The sequence below is a fragment of the Schistocerca cancellata genome, chromosome 5 (genome assembly GCF_023864275.1).
Source record: "Schistocerca cancellata isolate TAMUIC-IGC-003103 chromosome 5, iqSchCanc2.1, whole genome shotgun sequence".
NCBI classification, from domain to species: Eukaryota; Metazoa; Arthropoda; class Insecta; order Orthoptera; family Acrididae; genus Schistocerca; species Schistocerca cancellata.
Genome location: NC_064630.1, coordinates 653,078,645 through 653,092,233, shown reverse-complemented (window position 1 = coordinate 653,092,233; position 13,589 = coordinate 653,078,645).

Here is a 13,589-nt window from a genome sequence, read left to right as displayed (position 1 = left end):
ACAAAGAAAGTAACTGCAAAGAAACCATGTGTAACAGAAGAAATACTTCAACTGATTGAAGAAAGAGGGAAGTACAAAAACGTTCAGGAAACCTTAGGAATACAGAAATACAAGTTGCTTAGCAATGAAATACTCAGGAAGTGGATGAAAAGTAAGGTGAAATAGGTGCAAGAAAAATGTGAAAAAATCGAAAAAGAATTGTTTATCGGAGGAACTGACTCAGCACATAGAAAACTCAAAACAGATTTCTATGTAATTAAAGGCAAGGTTGGTAACATTTAGAATGCAACGAGAACTTTCACTGTTAAATGCAAAGGAGAGAGCGGATACGTAAAAAGAGTACGTTGACGGCTGCTGAGAAGGGGAAGACTTGTCTCATGACGTGATAGAAGAAGAAACAGAAGTCTACATAGAACAGAAAGGGGATCAAAAATTATAAACGTAAGAGTTTTGGAAGACCTAAGAAGAAATAGCGCTCCGTCAGACTTTGTAAAATCATTGGGGAAAGTGGCAACAAAACAACTATTCACGCTGGCTTCTAGAACACAGACATGAGTCTAGAAATGCCCCATCAGAAATACAACTCCGAAGATTGCAAGAGCTGACAAGTGGGAGAATTATCGCACAATCAGCTTAACAGCTCATGTATCTAAGTTTCTGACAAAAACAATAGACAGAAGAATGGAAAAGGATGTGTTAGACGGTGGTCAATTTGGCCAGAGAGGCAGTGCTGACGTTATGTTTGATAATGGAAGAAAGACTAAAGAAAAATCAAGAGACATTCATAGGATTTGTCGACCTTAAAACACGTTCGGCAATGTCAATTGGAGGAGGGACAGGACGATAGGACATAGAAATTCTGAGAAAAGTAGTAGTAAGCTTTAGGGTAAGGCGTGTAATATACAATATGTACAACAACCAAGAGAAAATATAAGAGTAGAAGTTCAAGAATTAAAAAGGAGTAAGACAGGGATGTAGTGTTTCACCCCTTCTGTTCAATCAATACGTCGAAGAAGCAATGATCGAAATAGAAAATAGGTTCAAGAGTGTAACTGAAATTCATGGTGAAAGGATATCAACAGTGAGATTCGCTGATGGCATTGATATTCTCAGTGAAAGTTAAACAGTATTACGATTCCTGTGGAATGGAGTGAACAGCGTAATCAGTACAGAATATAAACTGAGGGTAAATAAAAAAAAGAAATTATTGAGAAGAAGCAGAGGAAGGGAGCAAATTGCCCACGACGGACGGAATGAGGAGGACCAAAAAATGAGACTAACACTGGCAAAGAGGACATTCCTGGTCAAGGGATGTCTAGTAATATCAAACGTAGATCTTAATTTGAGGAAGAGATTTCTGAAAATGTGGGTTGGAGCTCAGCACTGGACTGTAGTGAAACATGGACTATGGGAAAACCGGAAGAGAAGAGAATCGATGCATTGGAGATGTCGTGGTACAGAAGAATGTTGAAAATTAAGAGGACCGATAACGTAAGGGATGAGGAGGGTCCCCACAGAATAGCGAAGAAAGGAATATACGGAAAACACTGACAATAAGAAGGGGCAGGACGATTGGACATCTGTTAAGATACCAGGGAGCTTCTTCCATGGTAGTAGATGGAGCTGTAGAGGACAAAAACAGTAGAGGAAGACAGAGACTGGAATACATCCAGCAAATAATTGAGGTCCTTGGTTGCAGATGCTATTCCGAGATAAAGAGGTTGGCACTGGAGAGGAATTCGTGGCGGACCGCATCAAACCAGTCAGAAGACTGATAACTAAATAAGCAAATGAAGCAACCATGCGCTCCTGTAGTTACTCTGATGATGACTGTTCTCATATTCACCCAAAACGTTGATGGTGAACTGCTCCCAAGGAATAGGCTTGAGAACTGAGTAGAATTTTAGAAGTCTTCCTTCGGTAATGCAAGAGGCGAGCAAAGCAGGTCAGCACACAACAGAAAGGTGGAATGCCAAGAAGGAAGGACTGCTGATGTTCCGTCATACAGTCACAATACAGAATTAACGGTTATAAACCGTGAGAGCTGAGTGTCCAAAGCGCCAGCGCAACAAAATGATGTCACTGACATTAGAGGATGCCGTTAGTGTGTTGACCACGCAGAGTAAAGTACAGTCTTATATTAGAAGTAAGAATCGTTATTCTGAGCTCTGACGCTGGAGAATACCCACACCAATACCAGGACAAAAGTAAGACAATTTTTGGATACGGCCAGAGCGTCCAGAAAGCCGGTCAGTCAAGGAAAGCAGTCAACTGAAGTCTCCGTCGCCCGCTCCGTCTCTAATGACCTCGTTGTCGGCGGGACGTAAAACACTAATCTCCTCCTCCTCCTCCTCGAAGACTTAACGCTATCACCTAAAGTAGCGTCTAGTTGTCAGGCGGTTACAGTAGCTTCATTACTTATGACGAGGTCACAAACCCACAAGGAATTTTTTGAAATTTGATAGGTAATTAGTCATACTACCACCTCTCCTTTTAGTTATGGTACCTATGGAGAGAGAATTTTTCGGACTAAAGAGTATGTAAGGCTAGTGTGGTGTATGAGCCGCTCACTCGGCAGACCTACAACCTCTCTCGCACCTGTGGTACGTTAGCGTGTAACTCACAAGAGGTTACATCTGCAGACCACAAAACTTCATTCACGCACGTTGACTAGGCCAATGGGCGTCAGCGCAAGCACTGCTAGAGGTCGCCGGCCTCTGTTTGCCTCTGTCGGCCACGTGATCGCCAATAGTTCCCTCTAGTATCTCTGCGTGGACTGGGTATTTGGAGAGGTGCAACGCCACTCCAAGCCAGTCTCATGTGGAAGCCTGGCCCACGTGCTGACTGTATCCGCAGTTCTCAATCAGAGTAGAGTTTGGAATCTACGCTACATACGAAAACGTGCCGCACCAGCCACCGCCAACCGAGGGAGCCTTCAATGCCTGACTTCACCATCATCAGGGCTTGGCCTTTGCATCGGAGACGGCCAGGACTTAGTACCGGTCATCGACTTCCACCAACCTACTTCCGAGTGAATATTAACTCTGACTGTTAGATAATTACAGCCAACAGCCTACATTGGTGTAAACTCAGTGCTAATCACGAATTTTCATAAACTATTGTGGTGATTTCTACGAAGAGCAGCTTCCGGCTGATACATTTATTAATGAAGCTGTTCTACGTTGAAAAAAAAGTTTTCTGGGTGTGGTACAGCGTAGTCACAGAAGAAGGCCGCTGCAACCGTGGTCGAAACGTTGGTTTTCCTCCAGCAGCAGTAGTTTTATAAAATATGGCGTGGTATCGCAGCCAGAAAACTTTCATGTCGACTGACTCTGGCCGCGGAATCCTTCGCATTTGTACTGTTCTACGTTATTTACCTTGGCTGTTTCCTCATAGCGTCTCATCCTGCGCAATGCATATCAACAAGGATACAATCTTTTTCTCCTATTGTTCAGCCTGTACACTTAAAAGCAATGAAGCAAAATAGAAGTTCAGATATGAGATTCGTTGATGACGTTGCTGTTCCCAGTGGAAGTTCGCAGGAATAACGGGAGCCGTTGAATGTGTAATAATCAGAGTATATTGACTGAAAGTAAAAGTACCAAAGTAATGAGGAGTATCAGAAATGGGAATAGCGATAAATCTGGAATCACGTAACAGACAATGGAATTCTGCTAGCTTTTGAACAGAATAACGCATAATGGGGGAACTAAGGAGCGCGTAAGAAGCAGATTAGCACAGTGAAAGAGGACATTCCTCGATAAAAGAAGTTTTCTTGCATGAAATATCGGTACTGATTTGAGTAAAAAAATTTTTGTACTGTCCATCTGGACCGATTGGTATCCTAAAAAGAACAGGATAGAAACATCTGCAGTTTGGTGTTACAGAATGATACTGAAAATTAAATGAACTTTTAAGAAATATGGACATCACCCACAGAATAGACGGAAAAATTACATATGGAGAACAGGAAGTCGCAGAGAGAAGAACCTGTGGAAAAGACACAGATTTAAATATATCCACAAATAATAGAGGACAGTCAATATAAATGCTACTCTGAGGTGAAGAGATTGACCCAAGAGAAGTCGTGGTGGACCGCATCAAACCAATCTGAAGACATGGAAACAATAGAAAATATGGGACCAGAGGTCTGCAGTTCCCTGCATTCTCCCTAGACAGTTTCTGTCTCTATAGCTCCCTCTAATATCATTGAAGATTTTCCCTGATGTCTCAATCATCCCTTCATCGTGTCCCTTCTTCTTGTCAATTTTATCCATAGATACATTTCCTCGCAATTCTGCAGAGAACATCTTCATTTCGTACCATATAAGTAAACCTAATTTTCAACATTCTTCTGTAGCACCACATCTCAAATACTTCGATGCTCTTCTATTCCGGTTTTCCCACAGTCCATGTTTCACTGCCATAAAACGCTGTGTTCCAAATGCACATTCTCAGAAATTTCTTCCTCAAATTAAGGCCTGTGTTTGATATCAGTAAAATTCTCTTCGCCAGAAACACTCTGTTAATCAGGGTGGCTCTGGCTTTTGTGTCCTCCTTGCCCCATCCATCATGGATTATTTTTCAACTTAGGCAGTAGAATTTCTCAACTTCGTCTATTTTATGGTCCCAATTCTTATGCTAATTTCTCGATATTCCAATTTTTGCTACTTGTAATTATTTTCGTCTTTCTTCGATTTACTCTCAAGTCATAATTTGTACTCCTTAGAATGTTCAAAACATTCAACAGATCCTGTATTTCTTCTTCACTTTCAGTGATGATAACATTGTCATTAGCGAATTTTATCACTGATATCTTTTCATCCTAAATATTCGTATCTATAATACTTTTATGTTCATACACTGATATTTAAGTATAGTAACCAAATGAAAAAATTCGTTATGCTAAGTTTGAATTTTCTTCCGCTGAAGTAAGACATAGTACCTGACATTCCATGCGTACGACCTTAGAAAGGTCATTGACACTACGTTTAATATGTTTTAGCCTGTCACATACTTTATACGTTCGGGAAGCTGCAAATTTTTTGTCGCCATTTCTGAAATGGGTATTGTGAAGTTTCTGCAGAATATGAACTCATCACTGGGAAGGCAACGTCGCGTTACAAGTTGCCGTCACATCTCGCTTACTTTGAAATACCGTATTAGCCATACATTTCTTTATAAAATGTATGTGAATCCATTATAACGTTAAATTACGTTAACATGACGTACTTCTAAACGTGATAAGAGTTGTATTCCGTATTTGCCAATATGTTTAAGGGGAAAATCCGATTTTATACCGAACGTTTAGGAGATAATGAAGTACTGCATTTGCAGCTGTAAGATGTTAGATATTCTGAGAAAAATTGGGTAAGCTATAGGGAGAGACGGGTAATATACAGTATGTAGAGGAGGCATGAGAGAATAATAAGAGTGAACGACCAAGAAAAGCTGACATTAAAAAGGTATAAGACAGGGATGCAGTCTTTCGCCCCTACTGTTCAATCCGTACATAGAAGAAGCGATGATTGAAATAAAAGAAAGGTTCAGGAGTGGAATTAAAATTCAAGGTGAAAGGATTTCAATGATACGATTCCTTGGCGACATTGCTATCCTGCGTGAAAGTGAAGAAGAATTACATGGTCTGCTGAATGTAATGAACAATCTAACGAGTACACTATACAGACTGCGAGTAAATAGAGACAGGAATGAGAACATGGAGAAACTTAACGTCAGGATTGATGGTCACGAAGTAGATGAAGTTAAAGAATTTTGCTACTTAGGTATCATAATAATTAATGGAGTACGGAGCAAGGAGGACATCAAAAACAGACTAGCACTGGAAAAAGGAGCATTCCTGGCCAAGATAACTCCGCTAGTATCAAACATAGGTCTTAATTTGAGAAACAAATTTCTGAGAATGCACCTTTGGAGCAAAGCATTGTGCCGTAAAGAAATGAACTGTGGGAAAACCAGAGCAGAAGAGAATCGAAGCATTTGAGATGTGCTGCTACAGAAAGATGTTGAAAATTAGATAGACTGGTGACGAAGGATGAGGTTCTTGGCAGAATCGGAGGGAAAGGAGAATGTGGAAAATACTCACAAGGAGAAGCAACAGGATGATAGGACATCTGTTAAGACATCAGGGAATGGCATTCATGGTACTAGAGGAGCTGTAGAAGGAAAAAACTGTAGTGGAAGACAGAGACTGGAATACATTCAGCAAACGTAGGTTGCAAGTGCTACTTTGAGATGAAGAAGTTTCAACAAGAGAGGAATTCGCGGTGGGCCGCCTCAAACCACTCAAAAGACTGACGACTCAAAAAAAAAAAAAAAAAAGTCTTTAATAACCATACACTGATATTTAAATAATGTAACCAACTGAACTCCTTCGAAGTGCTGGGTCCTTCATGTCGTTCTGTAGTAACATTCGTAAATTACCTAACGAGTCTATGTTAATGTAAAAGAAACAGAAAGATCTCAGATATAAGACAGCTGCCAGTACGATGGGAGGTAGGTGTTGTAATTGTGCGGCCACCTCATAATCTTTAGTCCTTGCAGATGTCAGCAACGCATCTATCGTCTCCAGGACAGAGCATACTCGAGCCAGTTCGCGTTCTGTCCAGAATAGGTAGCCAAATATTAATGATGGGTTAACCAATGGTAATCATTCTTATCGCTCGCTTGTTATGTAAAAAGCAGACCAAAATCGTTATTTTCTTATTTAATAGTTATAAATGACCAGCATGAAGATATGGGGTATACTCAACTGTAGATCATGAGCTGAATAGAATTTTAGCACCAGCTGTACATTTATTGTGTACACGACCGGTTGAAGGCCTAAAGTCCATTATCAAGTGTGGCTACCTCAGGCTGTTGTTTTATTTGTAACTTAATGTCGTAAACCTAATGACGGATATTTAGATAGCGCAGAGTGGTTATGCACTGATATTCATGTTCCATAACGTCTTCATAGATTACGCTACCAATTTAGAAGCACGGCGAAGTTTTTTGGTCTCAGCCCTATCGCTTCAGTGCGTGTTAAACAGCGTGGCTATCTAGTAATATTACATCAAATTACTATTTTCTGTGATCTATCTGGCAATATTACTTTGAATTACTATCTTCTGTGGTCTTTCTCCCAAGTACACGAGTGACGCGAAAATGTATCCAGGTGTTTCTACATTTAGCCCTCAGTTTCAGCCCTTAACAAGGCGACACAGACCCAGTTTCTAACAATCGCAACCAACGCATGTTTTTGTAATGTTGCAGTGATCTGTGTGGGGAAATCGCATGATGATGTGTACATCAGGTACAGAGCCAGCAATCTCCAAACAGATCTTATCACAGCACTTCACTGCCATGCTACTTGCCTCAGTCCACATCCCTGTGTGTGTGTGTGTGTGAGAGAGAGAGAGAGAGAGAGAGAGAGAGAGAGAGAGAGAGGTGGGGGGGAGGGAGGGGGAGCTAGGGAGGGAGGTAAAGGAAAGGAGAGGGAAAGGGAGGCAGGGGGGAGGGGACATGATTTTTCCCTCTCTATAATTGTGTGTGAACTACATACGGAAGTTTCACTTTGCTATTACCTATTGGTGCTTATGACTGATCAGCCTGTGTATTCAAAGGTTTGTTTTCTTACAGTTAGATGACACTTGCAGTCTGACTGTTGCTCACAAATGCGATGTGTATGTTTTCACTAATTAGTGTTGTTATGTGTTCAGAGTATATTATTTCAAAACACAGTACACAGGAACGAGCAGAACTACATCGTTCAATGTTAATTTCTTCTCTACTACGTTTATTACAGGTTGTACTGGGTGATAAAAATTTGTAACATGTTGTCTCAGATACAATTCGCCTATTTACTAATTTTCAACATGGTTTCCCTAATCTGTGAGTTACTGTATTGTAATATTTTGAAATGTTTTACTTGTTCTTATTACCGTTAGTGCGTTTCTCGCCAAAGATCGGGATCAACGTTCGATTCTCTTATTGGCAAACAGTGGTACGCAAAGTTCCTGTTATTTACGATGTAATGAATAATTCTCGGACTGAAGAATAATTGCTGTCGTTCTTTTGCGAGTATTGGTTTATAAATCGTAAATGGAAAAAAGTGTAAAATTGTACTTAAAAAGTAATAAAATTACTGAACTTCCCGATTAATTTTCAAATGATCCACCCTACGATTCAGGGGTAGAAAATGTTCGCAATCTAAATTTGACAGAAAAAGTTATTCAACAAACAGACTCTTCAGTCTACTGTGTACCTATTGTTTTATTTGTAACTTAATGTCGTAAATCTAATGACCGATATTTCGATAGCGCTGCGTGGTTATGTACTGATATTCATGTTCCATGACGTCTTCATACATTACACTACCTGTACCACTGCATCGCTGTGACACATATTGTACCGTAAAAAAGTCTTCAACCTTAAAAGGAAAAAACGATAATTTTAACTCGAACAATGAAATACCAAAATTATATAGGATTATGGGTCTAATTTTAAATTTCTAACTAGTTTTGGGACCTAGCTCATGATTTTACAACATAAAAAATTGAAAACCTTACTTACGAGAAAAAAAACTTCTTAGCCGAGCTAGACATAAAAGTCTTCATTGTAGATAATTGGTTTGTGTAAAACGAAATGGTTCAAATGGCTCTGAGGACTATGGGACTTAACATCTGAAGTCATCAGTCCCCTAGAACTTAGGAACCGAGCGAGGTGGCGCAGTGGTAGCACACTGGACTCGCATGCGGGAGGACGACGGTTCAATCCCACGTCCGGCCATTCTGATTTAGGTTTTCCGTGATTTCCCTAAATCGCTCCACGCAAATGCTGGGATGGTTCCTTTGAAAGGGCACGGCCGACTTCCTTCCCCATCCTTCCCTTATCCGATGAGACCGATGACCTCGCTGTTTGGTCTCTTCCCCCAAACAACCCAAACCCCCCCCCCCCCCCTTCCACCTAACCTAGAACTTAGAACTGCTTAAACCTAACTAACCTAAGGACATCACACACATCCATGCCCGAGGCAGAATTCGAACCTGCGACCATAGCGGTCACGCGGTTCCGGACTGAAGCGCCTAGAACCGCACGGCCACACCGGCCGGCTGTGTAAAACTAAGTTACCATCATCAGCTCTTCATAAACATTACTGCACACAAAATCTTTACATTGAATTTCCAGGTAAATTTTGTGTGTAGCTGGCAGAAAATGTTTGTAATAACCTGTATGAAGCTCTGAAGATGGAAACTTTTACAGAGACCAGTTATCTACGATTAAGTTTTTTTTTTTATAGCGATCTCGGCTAAGAAGTTCTTCTTCTCCTAAATAATCACCACATATCGCCCCTTCAAGCTCAACATGGGTAAAGTAAATGAAAACTTAGTGTTTCTATTCACCCCACAAAGATAGATGAACAGAAGCAGCAGCTTTTTTTTGTTTTTATTTATTGGTCCCTTGGGTGAATCTGGACTTTTCAAAATCTGTTTCAATTCTAATGGAATACGGAACAAAATATTTGTCCGTTTCAAAGAAAGTTTTATTCAGTGCAATGTTGTTTTTGTTCTGCTCTTCAGTCCAAAGACTGGTTTGATGCAGCTCTCCATGCTACTCTATCCTGTGCAAGCCTCTTTATCTCCGAATAAGTAGTGCAACCTAAATCCTTCTGAATCTGCTTGCTGTATTGATCTCTTGGTCTCCCTCTACGATTTTTGTCCCCAACGCTTCCCTCCAGTACTAAATTGGTGAGCCCTCGATGCCGCAGAACTGGTCCTACCAACCGATTTCTTCTTCTGGTCAGATTTTACCACAAATTTCTCTCCTCCCCTACTCTACTCAGTACTACCTTCTTACTTACGTTATCTTCCCATCTAATCCTCAGCATTCCTCTGTAGCACCACATTTCAAAGGCTGCTATTCTTTTTCTTCTATAAACTGTTTGTCGTCCATGTTTTACTTCCATACACGGCTACATTTCATACAAATACTTTCAGAAAGCACTTCCTGACACTTAAATCTCTACTCAGTGTAAACCAATTTCTCTTCTTCAGAAACAATCTTCTTGCAATTGCTAGTCTACATTTTACATCCTCTCCGCATCACCTGATTTAATTATATTACGTTCCATTATTCTCGTTTTTCTTTTGTTGATGTTCATCTTATATCCTTCTTTCAGGACATTGTCCATTCCGTTTAACTGCACTTGACAGAATTATAACGTCATCAGCAAACCCCAAAGTTTTTTATTTCTTCTTCGTTGACTTTAATTCCTACTCCAAATTTTTCTTTTGTTTTCTTCACTGTTTGCTCAATATACAGATTGAATAATATCGGGGATAGGCTACAGCCCTGTCTCAGTCCTTTCTCAACAACTGCTTACCTTTCGTGGTCCTCGACTCTTATAACTGCTCTGGTGTTCCTGATTTACATAAATGATCTAGGTGATAATCTCAGCAGCTCCCTTAGATTGTTTCCAGATGACGCTATAATTTACCGTCTAGTAAAATCATCAGATGATCAATTCCAATTACAAAATGATCTAGAGAGAATTTCTGTATGATGTGAAAAGTGGCAATTGGCACTAAACAAAGAAAATTGTGAGGACATCCACAAGGGTACGGTACTAAATAAATCGCACTAATCTAATTGCTGTCAATTCGACTAAATACCTTGGAATTACAATTACGAATAAGACCACATAAATAATATTGGGGCGAAGGTGAAAAAAGGACTGCAATTTGTTGGGAGAACACTTAGAAGATGTGACAATTCAACTAAAAGATACAGCCTGCATTACACTTGTCCGTCCTCTGCTGGAATATTGCTGCACGGTGTGGGATCCTTAGCAGGTAGGATTGACGGAGGACATTCAAAAAGTGCAAAGAAAGGCAGCTCATTTGATGATAACGTTCAATAGGGGTGAGAGTGTCATTGATGTGATACGCAAGTGGGGTGAGAGTAACTGAAAGAATGGCGGTTTTATTTTCGGCGAGATCTATTTACGAAATTTCAATCACCAACTTTCTCTTCCGAATGCGTCAATACTTTGTTGATCCCCACCTACATAGGTAGAAATGATAATCGTAATAAAATATGAGACATCATAGCTCGTACGGAAAGATTTAGGTGTTCCTTTTTCCCATGCGCCATTCGAGAGTGGAATGGTAAGTAGTATGAAAGTGGTTCGATGAGCCCTCTCCAGGAACTTAAGTGAGAATTGCAGAGTAACCATGTAGCTGTAGATGTAGACATCTTGTTTCTGTCCAAAATGTAAACAGCTTTCCACTCCCTGTATTTTATCCCTGCCAGCTCTACAATTTGATACAGAGTATTTCAGTCTACATTGTCAAAAGCTTTCTCTAAGTCTACAAATGCTACAAACGTAAGTTTGCATTTCCATAACCTATCTTCTATGAGAAGTTGTAGGGTACAAATGGTCCATAGGGCTCTGAGCACTATGGGACTTAACTTCTAGGGTCATCAGTCCCCTAGAACTTAGAACTACTGTAGGCGCCCCGGTGGTCCCGGTCACCTACAGTGTACTGGAAGACGAGCGGTGACCTCTCCAGTTGCCAGGATGCTAGGAAATGACTGTGGACGCGTCAGAAACGCCAAAGAAACATTATTAATTTATGACACCTTTATTCCTGCCGAGTACAATGTGGCTTGGTGATATCAACGACGTTCCCCGAGTCCTCGCTGACTCACAGCGACGACACTAGCTCGCGGCCGCACCAGTCTTTCTAGCGCAGCGCCGCATGCTGTGACGTTGTGTGGAACGCCCTTACTTCGGCCGCGCGTGGCTGGCGGCGCCCGGCTGGTCGGCCGGCTCGGCGGACAGCAGGCCGCTGCACGTAGGAGGCTCCGGGTTGGAGTCCCGGCGCTGTCGGCACGAGAGGCGTTCTCGTAGTGCGGAGTGTACTCTATCCCACCCTGTCTTCTTCCCTGCTCCTCCTGGTGGCTCGTCCGTGGTGGACGGGCGGAACGCCCTGCAGTCCCCCAGCATCGTCGGCTCACCCGGTTGTGATGGCGGATGCACAGGGCCTAGGACCCCCACGATCTCGACGACGGCTGACTGATGTGGTCAGCATTGGCAGCGAGCGAGTCTGCCGCGATGTCTGCTAATCCTGGGTTGATGATTGACAGCGGCAGCGGAGAGGACCAGAGCTGGTACTGTACCCTCACATCTGTTGCTGGATGGGCCACCCATACTGCAACATCTCCTTAATAAAGATTAACATGTTGATCACCGAGCTGAGCGCTACGCAGCGACCCAGTACACATCTAACTGCAAGTCTAACTGTGAGTGCCTTGTTGCTATCAAAGCTGGCATATTTAAAAGAAGCATGAGAGACGTCCTGACGTCATGTTCATTTGTAATGAACGGATTTGTTCCACTTATACTGCTGATTTATCTGTCGTACTTGCCCCTTAGGTGTTCTTGTGACAGAATTACGTGTTGTTATGGCAGACTTACGCGAAGTTGTGAAATGAAGTATAGCTGACGCTATACCTCTGTCTTACACTCTACGAAAGTCTCCGTCCAACACAAACTCACGTGCTAAGCAATTCTCTCTCGCCTGTTGTGTGTAACCAGGCCATTGCCCCTGCGTGATGACACATTCCGATACATGTGCAATCCTCTTACCTCTTGGCTAACCTACTGCCTTTCGCTCTCGGCATAGGCAACGAAATTTTTACAATATTCCACGTTTTCAATTCTTTACTAATCCGCGACACTACACTACTTAAACCTTACTAACATAAGGACATCACACACATCCATGCCTGAGGCAGGATTCCAACCTGCGACCATAGTGGTCGCACGGTTCCAGACTGTAGCGCCTAGAACCGTTCGGCCACGCCGGCCGGCGAAGTGGTAGGGTGCATATTCATTACAAAACTAAGAATATTCCATTAATTATTGTATTTTATTCTGTTTTCCAAATAAAAGGTGTTACATCTCTAATTACTGATAACTTTATTCATCTACTTTAATCACAGCATAATGAAATCGGATGGTATTATTGCCATGAAAGTTTTCATTTATTCCGTAAAATTCTTTGTCTTCTTCTGAAGAAAAAAGGCCACCTAATTGGAAAGATTATCTGTATCCTTCCCGAAGTATGAGAGCTCCGTACATAAGTGTTTCTGTTAAGTGTACATGGCTGTGACTGGTGTGTATGCGGTGTAGTGTCATGTTCGTGTTGAGGATGATGAGAGAAGGGAGAGGGTGAAACCAGGTGCCGGCACATAGCTTACTCCTCTCGAAGAGCACTAAGGGAACAGCCAAACTTGACCTAACAGACGGATCACCATCAACAGTCTTGCATGCCCTCACTTCATGCGAAGAGGCTTGGGATCCAGGACATTTGGTGCAAAGACCGGTGATCAGGGATTTTACATCACCATGGCCGGCCGGTGTGGCCGAGCGGTTCTAGCCGCTTCAGCAGGTTCGAATCCTGCCTCTGGTCTGGATGTGTGTGATGTCAGATTTAAGTGGTTCCAAGTTCTAGGGGACTGATGCCCTCAGATGTTAAGTCCCATAGTGCTTAGAGCCATTTGAACCATTTGAACATCACCATCCT